Source organism: Crocodylus siamensis, chromosome 2 (genome assembly GCF_052110815.1).
Source record: "Crocodylus siamensis isolate JL-2025a chromosome 2, ASM5211081v1, whole genome shotgun sequence".
Classification (NCBI taxonomy): Eukaryota; Metazoa; Chordata; order Crocodylia; family Crocodylidae; genus Crocodylus; species Crocodylus siamensis.
In genome coordinates, this window is record NC_143396.1 from 137,326,978 (window position 1) to 137,351,274 (window position 24,297).

The window sequence follows — 24,297 nt, forward strand, 5'->3', positions numbered from 1 at the left end:
CAATGAACTGAAATGCTGAATCAAAGAATGTTTCTCTATGACTTTGTAAGAGCTTGCTGATCCACTCCAAAAACAGGTCAGCGGACATGTCATTTAAACTAATAGCTGGGGAATATAAATACTTATGCATGCAGTTTGCTTCAATAAAGAGCTGGACATAATTAGCAGGCATGAATAAACAGCGGAGATTTTTTACAATTTGTTCTACCCCCTTCTTATGGCTTCAAAAGCCACATTGTACCAATACAAGTTCCAGATTCCTAAAACGAAATTCCTCTATACATCTCTGGGCTCCAAACCTAGCTATAGGCCACTCCCGCCTTCTCACCCATACCATTTTTACATCTGGCACGACATCCTCCACAGGCTCAGGAGGGTCTACATTCAAGGGGCCCTCTGAGGCATCTTCTAAATCACTTTCACTATTTTCACTGTCTGATTCCACAGACCCAGGAGGAGTTGGGGGTTTTTGAGGGCCCCTCTAGTGGGTCTTTAACATCACATTTGCCAGGCCTGGTCTCAGCCTCCACAGGCTTGGAGAGGTTTAGGGTATTTAGGATTCTCTTATTCTTTCTCAATAGGCGCTTAGCCTTTTCCACCCTCACCTTTAAACAGACCCTTAGTTTTTGCCTCACAAGCCACTTTGTTCTCAGGTTTATCAAGGCCTCCCCTCTTGCAACACATACCATGCCTAGTATCAGAACCATACAGACCACCTCCCCTCTGTACAACATCTGCCCTTTTGGTTGCACAATAATCATGATCTTTCAAGGCTCTATGGGTGCTAGCAACCCTCCAAAATCCCTTCTTTTCACATGAAAAATAATCATGATCCTTCAAACACATAGGAAGAACCTCTTCAGGTTTCTCTGAAGTGTGCAAGTAATCAGTCTCGTGTTTCTTATTCACAGACCCCAAAACAGCAGCTTTGGAACTGAGTGTCTGTGTTTTCACACATTGCTCTCTCAGGGTTTGGTGGTGTATTTTCCTCTGAGAAACCGTGTGGTCTTTTTTTTACCATGTCTTTCTGTTTTGGTTTTGGGGGGTCTGATTCATGGGGTTTCTGATCCTCAGGGTGTGTGTTTCTGTGGTTTTCAGTGAGTGCTGCTAGAGGCCTTCAAGCTGAATTGTGTTCCCCTGGTGTTTCTGGAACATCATCTCTCTCTTTGGTGGTCTTGTGTGAGATCACTTGGGAAACATAACATTGACATCACAGCATCAGCAATTCACTTTCAAGAAAAGCACACCCCCTAACCCTCAACCCTACCCCCAAAACACAGTTTTAAAAGCTGCAAGGCTGAAACATCCATGCTTTAAAAGACCCATAGCAAAATTATCCCCATCACCCCAAAAACACTCAGTTTCAAAAGCTTGATTTCAGAAAAATGTACCTTTCACTACAGGATAAAGACATGATGGGACATGCTTGCTCTGGTTTTCCATTCTTCAACAAGGGTTTTCTGTTTGGGGGTAAACAGTTACAAAATGATGTTCTGACATAAGCCTTCATATTAACACACCCAGATATCTATATGTATAGAGAGTAAAACAGTGGTCACATGCATACCACCCCTGTCTTGGTCTAACCCTTCCGAGGCTTTTCTGGTATAAAGTTGGGGTGTTACTGTTTCTTGGGGTCTTCATTACAGCAGAAAATAAAAGATACTATAATGAAATGGAAAAGATATCTATATGCATTGTGTCAGGGCACTAGGTGTGCCTGCCACTTTAAGGCCCTGGAGCTGGCACCCTCCAGGTGCCTGATAAGGGCAGCCATTTTGGGGCTCAGGGCTGCCTATATAAACAGAGCAGTTTGGCTGCTGAAGGTCAGGCAACAACATTGCCTGGCCTGAGGGCTGCTGAATTTTATCTGGAGGTAAGGGAGGAGCTGTAGGGGATGGTAGATTCATAGATTCATAGATGCTAGGGTCGGAAGGGACCTCAATAGATCGAGTCCGACCCCCTGCATAAGCAGGAAAGAGTGCTGGGCCTACATTACCCCAGCTAGATACACATCCAACCTTCTCTTGAATACCCCCAGGGTAGGGGAGAGCACCACCTCCCTTGGGAGCCCGTTCCAGACCTTGGCCACTCGAACTGTGAAGAAGTTCCTCCTAATATCCAATCTAAATCTGCTCTCTTCTAGCTTGTGGCCATTATTTCTTGTAACCCCTGGGGGCGCCTTGGTGAATAAATACTCACCAATTCCCTTCTGTGCCCCCCTGATGAACTTATAGGCAGCCACCAGGTCGCCTCTCAACCTTCTCTTGCGGAGGCTGAAAAGGTCCAGTTTCTCTAATCTCTCCTCGTAGGGCTTGGCCTGCAGGCCCTTAACCATACGAGTGACCCTTCTCTGGACCCTCTCCAGGTTATCCGCATCCTTCTTGAAGTGCGGCGCCCAGAATTGCACGCAGTACTCCAGCTGCGGTCTGACCAGCGCCCGATAGAGGGGAAGTATCACCTCCTTGGACCTATTTGTCATGCATCTGCTGATGCGCGATAAAGTGCCATTGGCTTTTCTGATGGTTTCGTCACACTGCCGACTCATGTTCATCTTGGAGTCCACTAGGACTCCAAGATCCCTTTCCACTTCCGTGCCACCCAGCAGGTCATTTCCTAGGCTGTAGGTGTGCTGGACATTTTTCCTCCCTAGATGCAGCACTTTGCATTTCTCCTTGTTGAACTGCATTCTGTTGTTTTCTGCCCACTTGTCTAACCTGTCCAGGTCTGCTTGCAGCTGCTCCCTGCCCTCCGGCGTGTCCACTTCGCCCCATAGCTTAGTGTCATCTGCAAACTTGGACAGAGTACATTTCACCCCCTCGTCCAAGTCGCTGATGAAGACATTGAAGAGTATCGGTCCAAGCACCGAGCCCTGCGGGACCCCACTGCCCACACTCTTCCAAGTCGAAACCGACCCATCCACCACGACTCTCTGGGTGCGACCCTCCAGCCAATTCTCCACCCACCGGACTGTGCAGTAATCCAAGTCACAGCCCCTTAACTTGTTCACCAGTATGGGGTGGGATACCATATCAAAGGCCTTCCTGAAGTCCAAGTATACAACATCCACCCCTCCTCCTGCGTCGAGGTGTTTTGTGACCTGGTCATAAAAAGAGACTAGATTGGTCAGGCACGATCTGCCTGCCACGAACCCATGCTGGTTTCCCCTCAGCATAATTTGTCCTGCCGGGCTCTCACAAATGTGAGCCTTGATGATTTTTTCAAAGATTTTGCCAAGGATGGAGGTGAGACTGACTGGCCTATAGTTACCCGGGTCCTCCTTCCTCCCCTTCTTGAAAATGGGAACCACATTGGCCCTTTTCCAGTCCTCCGGGACTTGACCCGTGCGCCACGAGCGTTCAAATATTCCCGCCAGTGGCTCTGCAATGATGTCGGCCAGTGCCTTCAGTACCCTCGGATGGAGCTCATCCGGGCCTGCCGACTTAAAGGCATCCAGTTCTTCCAAGTGACCCTGCACCACCTCAGGGTCCACACATGGAAGTCTGGTGCCTTGCTGCTGCCTCCCTACACTCCCAGTGAGAGACTTCTGGTCCTGGGTACGACTGGAAGCTATGCCCTGCCGGGAGTGGGTGGCCTGGTGGAGCTCCCAGTGGCACGGGAGCCCCCAGGAAATGCCAGGCCAGTGATCACCCTGGTGAAAGGTGGGTCAGGGTGCCTTAACCCCTACCCCTCACTTTTGGGTGGGTTGTGTACACCAAAGGTAGTTGTGGGGGTGCAAGCTCTGAGGATGAGAGTTAGAGGCCAGGTGTGGCCAAGGCCGCCTGAGTCCTGCATAGGTACAACACCCCAAGGAGGAGGGTTGGGGCCAGGCATGGTTATGGCCACCTGAGCCCACCTGTGGAGGGAAACCTTGAGATCCCAAGTAAAGGAGGCATTATGAGAAATGTGGAACCCGCCCAGTGTGAGGGGGAGCCAGAGAGAGCTGAGTCCTGACCCCAGTAAGTCCTCCAATGCGGGGAGGCAGAGTTTGGGTTGAATATAAGACTGGTAGTAGCAACACAACCTGCTGCCCAAGCGGGGGAGTGAGAGTCCCCTGTGAGACCCTGAGGCACCAGTTGTGGGAAGCTGGGGTTGCCTCACACCACATCTGTGGAGGAGGACCCAGAGAGGGGGACCCCAGGAAAAGAGTATGGGTCGTATGTCAAAGCCTGCCAGAGATTCCCCTGACTGGCCCAGGCAGGGGCCAGGACCATGAGGGTCAGAAGGGCAAGAGGGATGCCCAAGAGCCAGTGGCCTGGGGTCCTGACTGGCCTGGAGGTGGGGCTGAGGCTAGTGTGAGCCAAAGGTCCCAGTGAGGGGACCACATCTGAAGTCCCCTCCAGTGGCAGGAAAATATATGGCCCAGTATAAAAGTGGCAGAGTCTGCCTAAAGGGAGGAACTCAGTTGGGGGTCCTACAGCAGGATTCTGGGCCCCATCGTGGGGGACTGGCACATATGAGAACATCAGGATGTCATCTGCGAGGCTTGGACTGCAGTGTAGGGGAGGAATGGAGCCACAGATAGCACCCCCTAGCAGTGGGGCAGAAAATGGGCAGCCTCTGTTACATCTATTACTTAATCAATTGAGACCAAGGCAGGCGGTTTGCTCAAGAACAGGTGGGTGGGCCATGTGGAGATCAGCCCCTAGCCCTGTTACATGCAGAGGTTTTTTGTTTTTGTTTTGTTTCATTTTTTTTAAAAGTTTACATACATACCACCCCTGTCTTGGTCTGCCCTCTCTGATTATTTATTTTTATTTATTTATTTATTTTTGTCTAAAAGTTTGGATGCTCTGCTGTAATAAGGACTCCAAGAAGCAGTAAGTAAAGAAAAGCTTATAAAAATATATAAAAACCTATGACTACATGCATAGAACCTGGTGTCTGGGCCTTTACTACTTTGTTTGATGTTCATTACAGGGAGACTATCTACTGACTTAAAGACAGCAAATAAAGATGTATAAAACATATGAGTACATACCTAGATCCTGTCTTGGAACAGTTCCACAATCCTTAGAAAAGGGGTGTTTTCTGTCCTTCTCAGGGTTATATCCTGGTGATATTTAATATCTATGAGGCTTCTCTCACAGATTGGCAGGTCATCATCAAGGACTCCCCTGGATTTTGCATGGTGGTCTTCAATTCATCCCTGTAGATACCCCTTGATGGATTCAAAACCCTTGAATTTTGGGTGTACAAACCCTGCCAGTCTTTTTTTGTAAGGTTCTTAGGTGTCAAGACAACACCTTGTTGCAACCATCAAGTTACAGCTGTCCTGTATTGCTCCACAGAATTTTCTTGGGTCCTGTTCCAACATGTCCTTAGCTGTGACCCTTTATATCCCCAAAACCCCTCTATATCCTCCCTTTAAAGAATGACATCTGTGAGAATGTGTTTCTAATAAGCTATATTTTCATCAGCCTCTGTACAAAATGTACAGCTTTTTGCTAGTTTTTTACTATATCATGGCTACACTTTTCCCTGGAGCAGGAATTTATAATTTTTTTGTTTCAATTAAGCATTCAATGTAGGGTACCAGAGATTTATCCTCCTCATGAAGGACATCATGTAAAGCAGCATGTTGGTCTCCAGCCAGATGAATATGGCTTATAATTGTCGCACCCTGAGCTAAAAGTTTCTCAGTGAAACAGACAATCCATAAAGGACCCTAATGCAATTATAGTGTTTAGAATACTCTCCACACACAGTTCAGTACAAAGTTCCTGAATTGTCTGGTTTATATCCTCATCTGTCCTGTCCGTACAGGCATGGCTTCCTTGACCTGGTGCATTTAGGAGGGAGCCCCTGAATGCTTCAAAAAGTCTCTCTCAAACAATATTTCAGTATGCCATAACAACAAATATGTCTAAGAGATTTCATGAGCCTTTTATGACCCCATAGTGAGACAGGTCCTTCTTGTTCAATTCCTAGTTGTCCTCTAAAGGCCATAGCACCCTCTTCTGAAGCAACAGGCCTTTGATTGTCACAAAAGCAGCTTCTCTTTCCAAATACCGGGCTTATTGGGCTGCTGCTGTGCTGTCTTTCTGGTGTCATGACAGAGGCTTCGTCAAGCTGCAGAGGAATTTTAAAGGAGGAACTATAATTACCCACTGTTTAAGGAGTTCATAGTGAATTCCTGCCACCAGTACCCCTAAGGACCCCCCCATGCACACCCCCCCACTCCTTTCCAAGTTCAAGACACTCACCTGTAGCTCTGTCCCCCCAGAGACATCTCCCTCAGTATCCAATACGAGGCACCCCTCTTCTCCAGAATCCTCAGCGTTTGCTCTGGGCATCCGACCATTAAACATCTCAGGAGATGCTCGGGTTAGGGGGCTACTGTCCTTAATCTCCCCCTCTTCTGAACTATCACTATGGTAGCATTTTCTTGGCAGACATCTGTCAGGCCTTCATGGTGAGGCAGGAACGAAGGGCCTTACTGATATAGTATAAGAATCCCTGTTTGTCCCCTGCAAAGAGTGATATAGTTAACAGAGGCCCACCCTGCTACTGTAGAAAACCACTCACTCCAAAAATCTCTAGGTTTGTTACCTCAGCAGAGCCCTTGGGGTTTAGCTTGTCTGCCACTCCCAGGCACTCTGGCTGTGGCTCTGATGTGATCTGTTGGGGGTCTGCCAGATCTGTTTTGGGAGTCCAGGAATCTGTCTCAACCACCGAGATCTCATCCATAGTGCTGCTGATAGAGGTCTGAACAGTGCCTGAGGCTTCCAAAGTGTAAGAATCCATGTTTGCTTCTGTCTGTATTAGCGTGGTCTCAGAAAACGCACAGCCTGGTTTGGAGGGTTTCCCAACAGGATTTAGGCTGGCAGTCCCTGGCCTGCCTTTTGTCTAAGTCCCACCCCCATCCTACACTTGCCCCGACTGGTTTGGTGCCATTCTTGGGGGGAGGAGTTTCCCAATGTAAGGAGTGGCTGTTCTGATGTCACAGACCATGTGATGGGAACAGGGTGTTCTGGGACATAACATGGTGGCCAAGATGGCCACCAACATGGCTGCCAGGGGTGGGAATTCTGATGTCATAGGGGCATGTGATTGGGCAGGACTTCCTGTTTCAGAGTCAGAATGGAGAACTGCTAGGGGCAAGATGGGGGTTTTTGGTGGCAAAGGTCAGGGGTTAGGGGTAAGACTTTTGACCCCAAGATGGCTGCCAAGATGGTGGGTTGGGGTGGAGCTAGGGTGGGGCCAGGGGTGGGGCAACTGTCAATGGATGGGGCTTGTCAGTTTGAGAGGTGTACCCTATATTTTACTATTCTGCACTCTACTATAGAGATTGGAGAGTAGAGATGTCACCATATCTTCTTCACTTCCATAGCAAACCCATGTGCTCCTTCCTGAAAATTTTTGAAACTGTCAACCACTGCCATTTCCCTTCATCCCAGTTGTGGCTGCCAAATGACTCACTCACTCAGAGAAGAAGTTGGAGTACGTCATGTCTTGCAGAAGTTCAAAGTTGGTTTTTATTGCCTGATATTTTTTCAATATCAAATGAATTGTATAAAAGGTCGTCAATGGTGTAAATGTTAATGAATTTCACAGTTCTGTTCTTGATTTTTGACGCCACCACTCCAAGGAGGACAGGGCAGCCATTGCCCATGCTCCTGTTCTGGAGGAGCTTGATGATACTTAGCATGCTTCTTTGGTGTGGAGTGGGAATGCTTATTCTGTATTTCCTAGTGAGCCAAGAGGCTCTGAAATGCCTTGCTTGGCAATACTGTTGGTTACTTTCCTATTAGATGTATCCTTTATGCTTCTGTCAGGTAAAATGCCTATTGCTATTGAATGCATCTTACCTTGAACAGTATCTTTCATAATTTCTACAAAGTCAAAGTCGACTATAGAGTTTGTCATTCAGAAACTGCTTTTTGACCATTCTGAACCAATTCTCAACAATTGCATTGCTATCCCTAGTTTGTGGCTATTTGACTGTTTGTAACTTAATGCCACTGCACAATGGTGATATTGGCACATTAGACCAGGAGTTGCAATTCAATAGAATAAGAGCTGTTCAGAGGACAAGTCTTATTCTCCTGATCATTTTTGTTCAAACTGCATGATAGAATTAATTGAACGAAAGGAGAATTTTTACAGATTGATTCCTTTTTCTGATAAACCAGTTTTCTGGTCAAAGGATGAAATGATTTGAGAGATCTGCTGGGTTTGTATATACCTCTTTACCTCTTCCATTGTTTCCCTGCATTGTGTCAAGATATGATGCACTGAAAATTATACTGAATTTCTTAATTACTTCCCTGTGCTCATATTGTTTTTGCATTTTGCAATAAGACAAAAGAAAACATTCTTGACATCCTTAGAAACAACTTTTAGATACATGCTCACAAAGTATTTTGATTATGTGTGTGGCATATGTGCAAAATTGTAAAATAAGCTTTCCTTTTCCCAGTACATCCATCAAAACAGGCATTCAGATACTATGTGGCACTCATATGGTTGAAAAACTGAATAGCTGCATGTATCGAAACCCAGCCGAAATCACATTCTTTTTGTGGTCCAAGCTGATGACCAGTTACTCTAAGAGTATCTCAAGAAAGCAAAGTCAGCCAGCGTGATATGGTTGTTAGAAATATTATTAGAAACGCATAATGAATAGAGTGTTGTTAGAACTGCACAGTTTGCATCTCGTACCTGATAAGCAGAAACACCACCAAGGACATTCCTCCCCCCTCTTGGCCAATTTACTATCTTTTCTTATACTAAATCACTCCCTTTTCTTCTCCCCCTGACAATTCACATGCAGATTACAGAAGCTGGAATTCAACTGACTGTGTCCTTGAAAGTGGGGGGGATTTCAACTCTTGGTGACCTAGAGAGCTTTCTGAGCATGCGTAATTAGCTGATGCATATATGCCTATCCACCCCGCATACTTAAGTAGTTAATTATAATGCACATGCGATGAATGAAGTGACGTAATCACATATATGTTTGTATGAACCGGAAATGAGCTGTAAGAGTTCCTGTCTCTGCACACGTGCCTAGGAGAGGGAGTGTATAGTGCCTGCTGCGGGTTTCCTCGGCGGCGGAGCAATCTGAGATTTTCTGTCTCTGCTCTGACCCTATTTGCAAATACACCTTTTGTGCTGCTAATAGTGTGTGCCTGAGAAATATTATTTGCGAGCCTCCAAAAGAAATGAACCGCAATTTTTGCATCATGGTTGAAGTACTTTGGTCAGCTGTTAACATCTCTGCTACTGGTAGGATGTTTTTTTGAGCACCCAGCAGCAGCTGCAGCAGAGCCAGCCAGTCCAGCACAGTGCCACAGATGAGGACCAGCCCCTCCCAGCAGCAGCACATGGGAGCCAGAGTGCAGGATGCCATTGCCTCCCACCTGCTGGCCCACCCTCTGACTAGGGCATTGTGCCTCTCACCACCAGCACCAGGCCATCTGCCCAGGGGCCTCCATCCCTGCTTTCTGCCAGGGCCTTAACAGCACAGGCAGTGTGGCCATGTTAAAAATGAGCAATTTTACTCCCCTTCCTGCTCCACAAATCTTCCCAAACACCAGCCATGCATCATGCCCACAGAACTCCACACAACATCCTCCACCACCCAGGACTACCCACCTCTGCTGTACAAGCCCATCCCAACTCTGAAAGCAATGAAAATGGTGTAGATGTGACCCAGGGGAATGAGAGAGGGTCCAGAGCCACAAGGAGAAGGGGCTCGGGGGTTAGCTGCCCTATGGCCCTGACCTAGGCCTTGGGACTGTGTCTGACCACTGTGTGCATGTGGGCCACAGAAATGTGGCCCAGGGCCCAGCTGCTCTAGGGAAAAGGGTGGGTGCTTCTCCTGAGAGGCAGCCACTGCAGGTTGGACCAGGCCTGGGAGGGCAGGACCCATGTCCCTTGATGGCCATAGTGCATCTGTGGGGGCTGCTGGGGAGCCAGCTGTGACACCATCCAGCCAACCTTCTTCTAGCTGGGCCCTTCCCCTGGTGCCAGCAGCAGAGGCTGGCCAGGGGACCAGATGGCTGTGGTGGAGCTGGCAGAGCCTAGGGGACAGCAGCAGAAGCGGCTGAGGCATGGATGGAGGCCATGAGCTGTTCAGTGATCCTGTGCTTGCATGCTACTGCCACATCAATGGAGGCCCAGAGCTGCTGTATCTCCTCCAAGCTCTCCAGGAGAGCTGCCACTCCCTTTTGATCTGGGTGACCAGGCAATCCAGGGCCACCATCCCAGCCCACACCACCTCAATGGCCACAGCGTGGTCATGGCAAAAGCAGCAGAGCTCCTGCAGAACTTGATTATGGAAATCCTGAGTTTTCTGGTAGCATGACCACTCCACATGGAGTGCCTCCTGCCAGCTGTCTCACTGGGTGTGCTGCTCCTGCCACAGGTGGTACAGGTGCTAAACCAGATGGGGCAACTAAACTGATGCCCAGGAAAAAGTCAATTTGCTAAATGGGTATTCTGCATCAGTTTTTCACCAGTCCCATGGGACACCCCTGCCCACTGTGGGTCAGGGAGGCCTGGGTGAGGGAGATTCCTTGCCCTCCATCGAAGCTGACCTCGTGAAGGAACACCTTGACAGGCTGGATACCTTTAAATCAGCCGGCCCTGATGGGTTACACCCCGAGGGTACTCAGGGAGCTGGTGAGCATCATAGCTCAGCCCCTGGCTCTTGGTGCTCTGGTGTAGTGCCCAATGATTGGAAGAGGGCCAATGTCATGCCTATCTTCAAGAAAGGGAGGAAAATAGATTTGGCAAACTACAGGCCCATCAGCCAGGGGCTGGGGCACGATCTGCAAATCTGGTGAAAGAAAGCATTGAAAAAACCCCCCACTTTTTGCATTGTACCTCCCATAGCAGTACAGCTGCAAAGAAAAAAACTGCCAGGGCATCAGAAGAAAAAAAGCTGTTTTGGAGCTGCAACAGCAGGCATTAACCCCACACCCACCCTCAGCAACCATGCATATGAAATGAATTATAATATATTAAAGACTTGCTAAAGGCCCTGGGAGGTCCATGCATGGAGAAGTTTTGCAGGTTGCCTGCTTGTTGCTGGGGATGTGTGGGGCTGTTTAGTCTGCACCCTAGCAGTTAACAGGCATTTGATCTCCCTCTGCTAACAGTCCACCCTGCAACTCTGCAACTCTTTCCAGTAATGCAATGACTCCATAAAACCCCCTAAATTTTCTGTAATGCTGTTGTTGTCACAATGCACTCTGAGTCATTGCTCTTCCTCTGAGTCAGTGGGTGTGTCTACATGTGCAATCAGTCATGACTAAAAGCAATTTTTGGCAGGTGTTTACAAGGGCAGAGACTTGGCACTAAATCTAGTGCTAAGTCCCTCCAGCCTTGCCATGTGCCCTTGTGGCCACCAGGGGGAGCTTCAGCCTCTGGCCCTGGCTGCTAAGTGCTGGCAGCTATCTTGGAAACACAGCCCCACTCTCTGATCCTTGGCTAGCCCACAATTTCTTGGGTCCCCTTGAGCCATCAAAAAATCAAAATTGGGGTTACGCTCTCCTCTTCCCCCTCCTGCTTCCTCACTGAATTAATTCATTAAACATAGCTGTTTAAGAATATTACATGCAAAACTGACATTTTAATTTTAGCTAGATAATTAAACATGAATATCTGAAATAACTAAATTACGTAATGTATAATCGTTCCAAAAACTGAAACTGATGTTTCACTAACCAGAGATGGCAACTTCAATCTTCATTGGAATAGCGTGGCTTAGGACCCCAACACTTTACGATCGAATTAGTGTACCACTCTTAATCAACCTAACTATTAACTTCACCCTGGATGGATAGCATTGCCAGTCATGTTCACCGTTCTTGTGACGCTGTTGAGCACAAGTATGACTTTATGAGCTTCATCTTAGAAAAGCTTCTCTCAGCTGAAGCAACAGTCACTGGAGCTGTCAAAAATATCCTTAGCACAATGCATGCATTAGGATAAATGCATGGTAATTTCCTCTCATAAATGAACTGAAGAGTTTGGAGAGCATGCGTTGTCTGTGGTAGAAGATGTGAAAGGCTACGAAGTTCACCAACAAGATCAGCTCGGTCATGTCTGTAGAACTACCTTTGTTCTTTAATGCCAGCTCTAGCTCTGTGCAAAACTTGGTTAAATCTCTGGTAGATACAATTCCTATTTTCTTCGCATCACACAAAAATGCAAAGATGTTCATGAACTACTTAATAACTGAAAATGACTTCCAAGGCTCATAATTGCACCGTTCAGTGCAACACTGAAAAACTCAGTTCTGAACCTTTTTGTTCTGCATCAGTGTTAACATCATCTTCAGCTTCATAGCTGAAAAGTTGTTTTTGTTTGTTTTTTCTTTCTAACGTGTTTGTGGAAGCTCAGCTGGCACAGACATTTCTTCTGCAAGTTCTTTTGCTTTACAGAGTGCATCTCCACATCCATTTTCTCAGTAACTAAGAAGTGTTTTTCGTGTACTTTCAACTAACTTGCTGGCAGAAATGATACAAATTGTTTTACTCTGCATCATCTTGCTTACCAGATTTGACTTGAAACAGTATGTCATACCATACAATTAATGAAGTAAGGAATCAACAAGAAGAAATCTCTATAAGTGATCCAGCCTTTGTGTGTGTCCAAATTGTCTTTTGTAGCTTCTCTGAGGTTTCAGCAGTGCTGATCTGATGTTTTCTGTCTGGACTCTTACAGCCTTGACACTCTATTTTGCATTCCCATCTGGTTTCTGAGAGGGGTTTCAGAGTAATATACACAAAGGACTGCAAAATAGCCCATCTACTAATTATTGAGGCAAGTGTATTGTACATTCTCTGAAGAAAGCCAAAAAAATATTTTTGACCAGTTTGAGCTTGCAGTATCAGAAATAACTAAATTTAAAGAATGACAGCCACAGGGTACAAAAAATGCTCTTCTGTTTATCTCTAACAACTGAGATTGAACCCCACTGTACTACTTTCTTATATTTGCCCCGTTGTCATAGCCCTGTCCCCTGCAGTTTTCAAAAGGTATTCCATATATTCTTGTAAGAGCTGAAGCATTCTTTCAGACATGCAGTCCAATATTATGGAGAAATATTTCATCTTCTTTACTTCATGCACAATTGATTTAATAACTTCTTAAGACAACGTCAGAATCAAGTCATTTTGCATTTTTTGGCTCAAATAATGACTATTTCCGCATTAATGAAACATCGTACGTATTCCTTCATGACTGGGTCGAACTTTGCCATTTACTCAATTTGTCCCAGAAAGTTGCCTTTGCTTTGATACAATTTGTCAGTGGTCCCAGGGAATGCAATGCTTCTTTCAGCTAAATGGCACTTGTTAGGTGGATCTGTTCTATTTCACGTAAGGTCTAAGAAGTATTATCAAGCATAACATTAGTTTTTAGTTGAATTTTCAGCTCTCTCCACTTCGCCATACAATCCATATAGACTGAGCTATTTTCATGAGATTCCAATGTTTTATGCATATATTGCCATGAACAAAATCCCTCCTTAGAAAGCTGATGTTTGTGTAGGACTTAAAAGCTTGCAGCAGTAACAAAATACTGCATTTGCTTTCACAGACTAGACCAACCAGCAGCATTCTACTTTTTTCACCATTCTTTAATTTTCATAAGTAATTTTCTTCAGTGAAACATCTTCCCACGAACGTTTCGTTTGTTGGAAAAACAAAGCTGTGACCATCAGATCTGATTTTAACAGGCCCATGTCTGTCTTTTGCACATCTTGTGTTGTCATCAATAGACTCAGACCAGGTAGCAGGGTCAGAAATAAACAGTTCTTTATCTGTCCAATTACGGGATATCACAGTTATGGTGTTCTGAAATTTCTCTAGTTTCACCAGTACCAATCTCACTACCTGGCACGCATGTTGATACGCAGAATTCTTCCTCCTCTACAGAACAACTTAAAGTTAAAAACTTGTCTAAAGCACCTCTTTGTCTCTTGGTTTCTTCTTCTTTTTCTTGCTTTTTCTTTTTGTGTGTGTTGTTTTTTTTTGCCCTCGACCTTATATTTTCTGAAAATACTCATTGTTGTATTTGTTACACTACATGTTTGTTACATGTTGCTCAGGGCTGGCTCAAAGTTTCGATATAGATATGACTGATATGAATTCAAAAAATAGAAAGAAAATTCTGTACAATAATAGAACACTAAACGTAAAAAAAGATGATAATCATTCTGTGTTTTACATTCAAAGCATGGGTCTGGGGCCCTGGATTAACTGCCCCAGTAATGCAGTAGTGGTTGCTGTATAAACTCACTGAAATAAAATAGTTGGGGCCAGGCTGTGTGCAAGTGGGCTGCACTGCAGGGGGAATGGGGTGGGGGCAGCACGTGCTGAGGATGCCTGGGTTCCCTCCCCAGGGCCAGGGCAGGAGCAGAGCCAGGAACTTCTCCCCTATTTGGGAAGGGGCTCCCTGCCTGCATCAAGTCCTTTAAACCTGGCACAGGCAGTGGGGGGTGAGCAAGGCACAGCCCCCTTGCTGCAGGGCCCTCTGTGGCCACAGGTTCTGCAGGATACGATGGGCCAGCCCACACTTGGGAGGCAGAGGGTCTGAGATCAGCCAAATCATTCTTCAGGCCAACTATGGGACTAGTTTAGCCTTAAGGTTTTAAACATTTACTTTGCATTTCTAAATTTAAAAAAACCCCAACCTTTAGGATTCTGCAACATTAGTCTAAACCGGAAGTTCTCACCTTTTTTTGCATTCAAGCCACCACTTAGGAAATGCCAGCTCTTAGTTGGTTGAGAATCACTAGTCTCTCTCTCTTTTTTTTAGTTGCGTCTCCTGCTGAATTAAAAAAACAAACAAACCATATTGTGTAGAAATTTACTAACAAGATCATAAATAATAGCATAGCAGTTCACTATAAAACAGACTTGGCCTCTAAGGACAGGCTGATAAGACTCTGCAATGACCGAATCCTATTCACTTTGAAGTCTGAAGTAAGCAAAGATTTAGTTTTCCTCCCTATTAGTTACCATTTCAAAACAAACATGTAGCCAAAAACCAGTTTGAAACAATTAAGAGTTTTCTTACACTGACCTGATATCTTGTTTTCTTATACAGTGGAAAATTCCTACCTGCGCATGCATGTTGTCTGTAAACTATAAATTGCCTCTAACAGTTTTATTCAGGGCCTCTGAGCTTGCTCAGTGAGCCCAGCATGCTGAATAAATTTTGAGACAGACAGCAACTCTGTGTCTTTGGGAACAGCTCTGCAAGGGGTCACAAACTCCTCAACAATTTGGCGACCCAGATGGGACCCCTTGTGTGCCAACCTGGCTGCTCGTTGTTTGGACCAACCTTCCCAGCCAGCATAGGTGAGTTTGTCACCATTTGGAGGGCTTGGTCTGGGCGTCGGGTAAGTGAGGCCTGCCGTGAGGGGTGGCTGTTCCCAGGAATTTAGAGACCAGAGTGCTTAAGTCTCAGGCGGATGGGACAATTGGCTTCAAACGTCCCACCGGGATCTCCTTTAGGGAGGCTTCTCCAGGTTTGGAGAGAAGGGAATCTGCCGGTGCAGTCTGGCATGGGCAGGAAACGCGCTTGTATTTTGTGTACACAGGAGTGGCCTGTCTTAACAAGGTGCTCCGGATAAATGGTGGCCGAAATTTGGCTCATTTGATCGGTCTCGTTTGGCATTCCTTCGAATGGAATTGGTAGTTTTAAAACCTCAACAGATGGATTATTGGTACCTGTGGGCTGAATTGGCCGAAAAAGCCCCAAAACCAGTTCTTTACTCTACCACTCCACCTCTTTATGATCCTCCAATTTCAGTCTCTGTGGAGTCTGAAGACAGACCTGAGCCTCTCTACCCTGGTCTCCCTGTCCCCGGTCAACCCCTGCCCCCTGACGAGAGCGCTGTAGCTCCTGTGGCGTCAGCGCCAGCTCCAAGCTCCCTGCCTCCAGAGGCTTTTCTTCAGTCTGGACCCAGAGCCGGGGTCCTGTGGGAGAGGCATTTCCACCCAGCCAGGGGAAGGAACACCCGAATGTGGTGGTTCAGGCTCCTTTGCAAACCTACTCGGTCCCGTTTGTGGATCACGGGGGCAGCTTCCAGGTTCGCCCTACTCTAATTCATGTGCCTTTCACCTAAGGGGACCTCCTCATTTTGCATCAACAAACCCCCTCTTTTCGGGAAAAACCTGATGAAGTAGGACGGACTATTCGGCGCATACTCCATACTTATGACCCTTCTTGGTCAGACATGCAGGAACTCATGGATACCCTGATGACCCCAGATAAGCGGGCTAAAGTTTTAGACTGCCAGGGCTGTTGCCTCAGCAGCAAACAGGTTCATTAGAAGGCCAAGGATCTCTAATTGGGATTACAACACCCCCGGGGGAAGGGCATCCCTGAGGGAAGCCCGGAATGATTTACTAGCAGGCTTTGATGAAGCGAGTAAAAAGCCTGTAAATTGGGGAAAATTCCATGCATACAAACAGGGACCCGAGGAGCATCCGGATGCCTCCTTTACCCATTTGTGTGAGGCAGCCAAGACATATGTTTGCCTTGATGTAGATAAACCAGAGCATGTGCCTTCGCTGGTATCAGCCTTTGTAAACCAGAGTGCTCCCGATATCAAGGAGCATTTCTGCAAGTATACTCCAGGGTGGGAAGGAAAGAGTATGTTAGAGATAAGAAACATAGCAAGCTATGTGTTTGATGGGAGAAAGGAAAGGGAAAGAAAGAAGGAGAGAAAGGAAGATTTTAAGCTAGTAGCTGCAATGGTTGAGGGAACAATGCACAGCATGTCAGGAAGAGGACGGAACAGGGGAAGGGGCCAGGGAGGGTTTCAACGAAGGGGATTAGGTCAGAGAAACCAAGGCAAGGGGTGGTCCACAGTTCAAAGGGCCAGTGAGGTACTGTAAACAACCTGGACACTTCAAACGAGAGTGTCCCCAGAGGAAGGGGATGAACTTCGGAGCCATCTCAGAATGGGGGCCCCCTCCTGACCAGTGACGCGAGGAACCAATGTCAAAAACTACTCACAGGAAAAAAGGACTCAATGACCTGACTGACTACCCTCACCCAGTCTGCCCTGAGGTAACTATAAATTGCAATAAGAGCGACCCTGTTGCCTCAATTGAGGTAGGAGAACAACGATATGAGTGTTTAATTGACACCGGCGCTACTATGTCTATGTTATCTACAACTCCTGAGCGTGCAGGTCTAATTGAAGAAGGAACTGAGAATGTGATGGGAGTGGGGGCGGAATTGTTCAAAACTAGCAGAAGTGCCCCTACTCGAGTCCAAGTGGGACCCTTGTTGTGTGAACACTCCTTTTTGTTGTCTGCCCGTGCTCCTATGAATTTGTTAGGACGAGACTTACTGTGTAAGCTGAGGGCCACTCTACACTGTAGTCCGAAGGGAATAACTTTAGAATTACCAATTGACAAACTGCCTTATTTCGCCTGGGCATTGGCCTCAGGGGGGAAAAAGAGAAATTTACCGGTGGAACTACAACGATTGCCAGCCACATTGTCGGGCTGGGAGTCCACCGATGTAGGACTGCTGAAGTCTGCCACTCCAGATGTTATTCAAACCGAGGGCAGAGTCCTGCCTTGCATGCCTCAGTACCTGCTGAATAAAGAAGCAGAAGAAGGTTTGCAGCCCCTTTATAGATGAATACATCAGGAAAGGGATTTTAGTGGAGTGTCAGTCTCCTTGCAATATCCCCATGTTACCAGTCAGAAAACCTAAATTAGGAAAGGATGGCAAGCCTGTTTATCGTTTTGTGCAAGACTTACGTGCTATAAATTATTATGTGATTCCCAGAGCTGCCGTAGTTCCTAACCCTGCCACTATTGTTACCTCCATCCCATGGCGGGCCACTCGATTCACAGTAATTGATTTGTGTGCTGCCTTCTTTTCAATCCCAGTTGCAGCCCAGTCTCAATACCTTTTTGCCTTCACTTGGAAGAGAAAACAACATTTAAACTGGACACGACTTCCCCAAGGATGCACCAAGAGTCCTACTATCTTCAGCCAAATCCTGACGAGAGGCTTACCTTGGATACAGTGCTTGTACAGTATGTAGATGACCTAGTACAAGCATCACGGACTCAGGTAAACTGCCAGACGAACACTTTAAGACTATTAGAAGGATTAGCTGAAAGAGGACATAAAGTATCCCCAGGACAATTACAATATTGCCAAAAGAAGGTTATGTACCTGGGGCATGTGATCTCAGAGGGACTGCGGGAATTGTCTGATGAAAGGGTAAAGGCTATAAAAGACTTGCCAAAGCCCACCACTAAGAGGCATATGTAAGCCTTTTTAGGAGCGGCTGGATTTTGCCGGCCGTGGATCCCTGCTTCCGGAGAGATGGTTAAGCCTCTGGTAGAGACCACTTGGAAGGGAGAACCTGAAGTGGTTCAATGGACCCCAGAGCTAGACCATGCTTTTCACCAAGTTAAGCGCCAGCTACCACAAGCCCCTGCTCTAGGACTCCCCAACTACGAGAAGCCGTTTGTGTTGTTTGTCCACGAGAGACGGGGAGTAGCTTCAGGAGTCCTAACCCAGAAACTGGGACCTCAGCTACGCCCAATCGCTTATTACTCTGCCACCTTAGATCCAGTGGCAAAAGGGGTAGTCAGCTGTGTGCGTGCCATTGCAGCGGCAGCACTGCTTGTTGAGCGATTGAAAGAGCTAGTCATGGGGTACCCCCTCGAAGTTAGGGTTCCTCATGAAGTTGAAGCCCTAATGACTAAAGAAAAGACTCAAGCCTTCTCTCACCAGCGTTTAGCCTGGTATGAAGTGACTCTCCTAGCTGCCGAAAATGTGTGCATCTCACGCTGTACTAGCCTCAACCCAGCCTTGCTTTTGCCTCATCCCGAGGATGGAGAGCCACATCACGATTGCTGCACCATCATTCATATAATGGAAAAGCCCTGAGACGACCTCACTGATGTGCCCCTGAACAATCCTGACTTAGTCTTCTATGTGGATGGGTCCTCCTACATAGAAGCTGGAGTTTGTCGGACTGGGTATGCGGTCATCACTGACTTCAACATCGTTGAAGCAAAGCCCTTATCTCCCTGGCTGAATGCACAAGCAGCTGAACTGATTGCTTTAACTCGTGCATGTGAACTGGCAACCGGGATGACTTTAAATGTATACACTGACAGTCGGTATGCATTTGGAATTTGCCACTCCACCAGGCAATTATGGAAAAAGCAAGGCTTCATTCCTTCTTCCAGGGCAAAGATTGCGAACTTCACTCAGATTTCTGAGCTCCTGGAAGCCATCCAGAAACCCAGACAGATAGCCGTAATATATGTCGCTGCACACGCCGGCGGGAGCACGCCTGAGGCTAAAGGAAATGAGCAGGCAGATGCTGCTGCCAAAGCTGCTGCTCAGCAACCCCTAAGTCTCAACGTCCTTGCTCCTGTGTGGAAGACACCCAGAGCCTTAGAAGGATATGAGCAAGCGTGCAAAGGAGAAGAAGAAGACTGGAAGCATCTCTATGGGGCTTATTCAAAGGATGGACTGTGGTACACTAGCGATAACCACCCCATCTTGCCTAAAACATTACAGCGGCCCCTGTGCCAAATAGTCCATGGGCAAGGTCATTATGGGGCAACTGCCATAGCTGAAACCATTCTCCGAGTTTGGTTTGCCCCTGGAATACATGCAGTGGCTAAACAAGTGACCAGTGTCTGCTCCACTTGCCCAGCATTCAACTCTGGCCTACAGAGAAAAGCCCCACCTGGAGGCCGACCTTGGGCATATCAACCATTTGAGAGACTGCAAATAGACTTCGTTGAACTTCCCCAGTGCCGAAGATACAGATATGCCTTAGTAGTGCGAGACCAGCTCACCCATTGGGTGGAGGCGTTTCCTGCCTCCCATGCCTCTCGTCAGCAAGTCGCTCATGCATTTCTAAAGGACATTATTCCATGGTTTGGCATACCTCAGGTCATTGACTCAGATCAAGGAGGTCACTTCACCTCCCAGGTCTTACAAACAATTTACACGTGGTTGGGAATCACTAGGCAGCTTCACACCCCTTATCACTCTCAATCATCTGGAGGAGTGGAAAGGGCAAATCGGACTCTAAAAACCCTTCTAGGCAAAGTGTGTTCAGAAACTCAGCTTAAGTGGCCCAAGGCATTGCCCCTTGCGCTGTTTACTATGCGAAACGCGCCTAGAGCTGATGTTAAGATATCTCCCTATGAGCTTTTGTTTAGTCATCCACCCCCCATTACCTGTGGTTTCCTTCCTCCAGCTACAGGATTGCTAGCGGAGGATGAGAATTTAACCCATTATGTGATTTCTTTACAGAAGCAGTTTACTTCTTTACAGCTCCATGCTGCCGTTCAGCAACCTGTACCCTTTGATTGCAAGATATACCCCTTCAGTCCTGGTGACTACGTGTGGGTCCGTGTTCTGCGACAGAAAAGTTGCCTAGAGCCAACGTGGGAAGGATCATACCAAGTCCTGCTAACCACCCACTCCACAATCAAAATCACCGAAAGGAATTCGTGGATCCATCACACACGTGAAACCTGCAGTGTTCACCCCAACAGAATCTCATCGTGTACCTCCCGTTCAGCTGCAGAGATCCAACAGTCAATGGACAATATGTGCCTTGCAAGTAGTGCCATAAGTACATTTGTGTTAATAGTCTATCTGCCCACATTAATCGGGTGCCCCTGCAGTCTCACCCAGTTTGCAGGAGTCTATCCTGGCACCCAACTAGGGTATACTATCACCAAACAAGTTCGAGACAAAGTTAATCAAGTCCCGCCTAAAGGGGCTTCCACTGTCATGTACAGGTCCAATACTTCCCAGGTCAACGTAAGCTGTATGGGTATTACACTAATAGCGATAAAATTTGGTGTGCAGACCCTGCTACAGAGGCAAGTCAAGCTTACATCCAAAGTAAAACTACTAAACCTGGGGAACAATTATTCTATTTCAAAAGTGGAATGGGGACCTCAGTTTGGTGAGTGTTGTCCCCTAAATTACTAGCTATCAATCCTCACCAAAATGTAGAATGGCCTCATAACACTCTTGTGAAAATGACCAATTCCTATGTGAGTAACCTAAACTTCTCAAACTGCTGGGTGTGTACTTGACTACCCAAGCATCCCAGGTAGGTATTCCTCTCATTGGTCTTGGCCTTGGTTCATTCAATTATTCTTCTACTAGCAAGAGCACCCATAATGACAGTAAATGGTACTATGAATACTGGTTCCTTAATGAAGTAATCCTCCCTAAAGATTCTGTGTGCTATTACAAGCCACGTTTTAGTAGTTTTGCTGTGTTTGTAGGAAATGCCACAGCAGGTGCTTGTAATATAACAATAAACTTAGACCCATCCTCTCTCGGATGGCAAGGTAATGGACCTGTACATGTGGGGCATTATTGGTTTTGTGGGAAAATTGCATTTAAGCATTTGCCACCCACCTAGTATGGCACGTGCACCCTGGGCGTAGTGATCCCAGACATGACACTTCACCCGAACACATTGCTTCAAGGGTGGCACCGAAACCACCCACATCGGTTCCGACGAGGAGCAGGCCTCAACCCTCTTGTTGAGCGACCTACCTCGTTCCATTCCTTTGCCCAATGGTTCATACCTTGGCTAGGTGTTTCTGAACTTGAAAAGGCTCTTGTAAACCTTTCAGCCTCGCTGGAAGTATTAGCTAATAACACCGCAGATGCCTTAACCCGACTGCAAACTGAAGTAACTTAAATTTCTCATATTACTTTGCAAAATCGCCTAGCGTTAGACCTACTTCTTGCTAATCAAGGAGGGGTATGTACTTTAGTCAATGATACCTGCTGCACCTATGTAGATGAATCAAGAAAAGTATTAGAGGATATTCATAAGATCCAGAACATGGCTATTCAATTCCACGCCATAACCACAGATAACACCTCTTGGGGTATACAAGGTGCATGGGCTCTCCTAACATCCTGGTTCCCCGGATTACGATGGGCTCACAAACTTATTGTTATTATCGTTGCTCTTGGATGTTTTTTGATTTTAACCTGTTGTTGTATTCAGTGTATTGGAACCCTACCTTCTGTATTATCCACATGTTGTAGATGTACTATACATAACATAGAAGAATATGTTGAAATGTCTAAAGCTGAAGTATTAGAGTGCCAGAAGCATTTAGATGCTAAGTATAGTAGAAAGTGATCCCGGCCTTTGAAGGCCAGGGTCAAAGGGGAGAATTGTAGAAATTTACTAACAAGATCATAAATAATAGTGTAGCAGTTAACTATAAAACAGACTTGGCCTCTAAGGACAGGTTGATAAGACTCTGCAATGACCGAATCCTATTCACTTTGAAGTCTGAAGTAAGCAAAGATTTAGTTTTCCTCCCTATTAGTTACCATTTCAAAACAAACATGTAGCCAAAAACCAGTTTGAAACAATTAAGAGTTTTCTCACACTGACCTGATATCTTGTTTTCTTATACAGTGGAAAATTCCCACCTGCACACGCATCTTGTCTGTAAACTATAAATCACCTCTAACAGTTTTATTCAGGGCCTCTGAGCTTGCTCAGTGAGCCCAGCATGCTGAATAAATTTTGAGGCAGACAGCAACTCTGTCTTTGGGAATAGCTCCGCAAGGGGTCACGAACTCCTCAACAATCGCACCTTCTATAAAGATTAGTCTTAGGCTTTTATTTTAAAAAAGAAGCTAAATTGGTGTGTTTTTTAAATCAGCTACAACTATGCAATGCTCTTCCCAGTTCATCAACTTAGCTCATGTATATAGTTAACATTTAAGGATAGAGCTCTTGCTCTACTAGGCTTAATTTAGATTTTAGGAGGAAATAAAAAGAAAAGGGACTACGTTTTAGATTAAAATGTCTGCTTATCTAGGGAGTTAAATTGTTGGGCCCTAGAATTGAATCTTTACCTTCTAGGTTTAAAATAAGAGGCCTACATTTTGTAAAGATAAAGGATAAGATCTAACTGAAATTCTTGTGCAAATCTGACATGATTTTGTAAAGAAGAACAAGTAAAGTGTACTTACCTGTCTCCTTGCACTACAGCCAGTCTCTTCCCCTGGTTAGCTTACTTTTTTCTGGAGCACTTTGAGATCAAGCCTTTCCCAGATCTTCTATGGCAAGGCCTACCAAAAGGTCTCTAAACCCTTCAAAGAGTGTGAATTTCAAAAGTTCATGATCTAAAACAAAGCAATACAGAATCATAGAATAACATGGCTGAAAAGAGACTGTGGGAGCACCATTCAAGAGCCAACCCCCTGCCTTATTTGCACTATTCCAGACAATGTGTGTCTAGCCTCTATTTAAACTACCAATGGCAGAGACTGCTCAGCCCTCCCACACCATCTGCTTTGGTGCTTCACAAAACTCATTTAGAAAGCTCTCCCTACAGACCAGATAAATTTCTAGTGCAAGAGTGAAGCCTCATAAACCTCAGCCTCCTTGCTTCCCAGTACTTTTCAAGTGCTTTAACAGTTTGCCACTATAAACAAGCATCTTTCCAAAATGCTTTGAGCAGAAGATAGCCTTTACAGAACAGAGTGCCATTCTACACATTCTTGGCTGCATTGTCCAGTAGGTTGACATCTAGTCAAACTGCTTTTCCTGGCACTGAGAATTTAGGACTGGAACTTCTAGTTTAGAGCGTAGTTATTTTGATTCTCTGCCTATTTCCTCTAGCAGTGACTTGGCTGGTTTCTTGGATTCCCTCCCAAGGTTGTGACCTGTTTAATCAAAGCACCTAGTCTATTCTTTTTTGACATAAAATGCACCAGAACAAATCTTTCTGGTGGAGTCCTGCTTTGTCAGCCCTTGCTCACTGCAGTGGACAAATGCACTTGAAGACTTGAGACCTTTGATTTGTCCCCTTAGAAAGCTACTGCTCTGAAGATGCACAGGGCTTCCCAACCTTTTCTTTGGTATGACCCCATTTAAACATTGGAAATGTTTTGTGACCCCCAAGATGATTCAGACAAGATCACCAAGTCATAAATATGGCTTTACAATGTTTATAGTTTTTATATTATTCATTTAAAACATTTAAAAACATTGTATTCCATGCTGTTTTTTCAATCTAAAAAGGAAGTTAAAGTCTAAAAAAGCTATTAATGAATTTATTTGACATTTATTTCAATTGCTTTAATTCTGAATCATATTTATTGTGTTGTCATACTATTAAACAGCCCTAGATGTCATGGTTGCTCAACTGAGACTTAAAAGTATAATACACAGAAACTATACAGGAAACTAGACTATCATTACTGTTCACTGTTAACGTTGCTATGCTTGCTCAATACAACCGTCTCTCTAAATTCTCACTAAAAATA

The 24,297-nt window shown here is 45.8% G+C and overlaps 1 long non-coding RNA gene across 2 annotated transcripts; it reads right to left on the reverse strand.

The window, feature by feature from the left end:
- Positions 1-336: 336 nt before the first annotated feature.
- LOC149870816 (uncharacterized) lies at positions 337-24,297 on the reverse strand. 2 transcript variants are annotated; one of them, XR_016440843.1, is made up of 4 exons: positions 22,999-24,297; positions 14,693-14,787; positions 1,392-1,460; positions 337-1,188 (listed from the first exon to the last, which is right to left on the reverse strand). It is a non-coding gene; the product is annotated as an uncharacterized LOC149870816 (long non-coding RNA). The 2 variants fall into 2 exon arrangements; XR_016440844.1 differs by lacking the exons at positions 14,693-14,787; positions 22,999-24,297 and adding an exon at positions 4,982-5,185.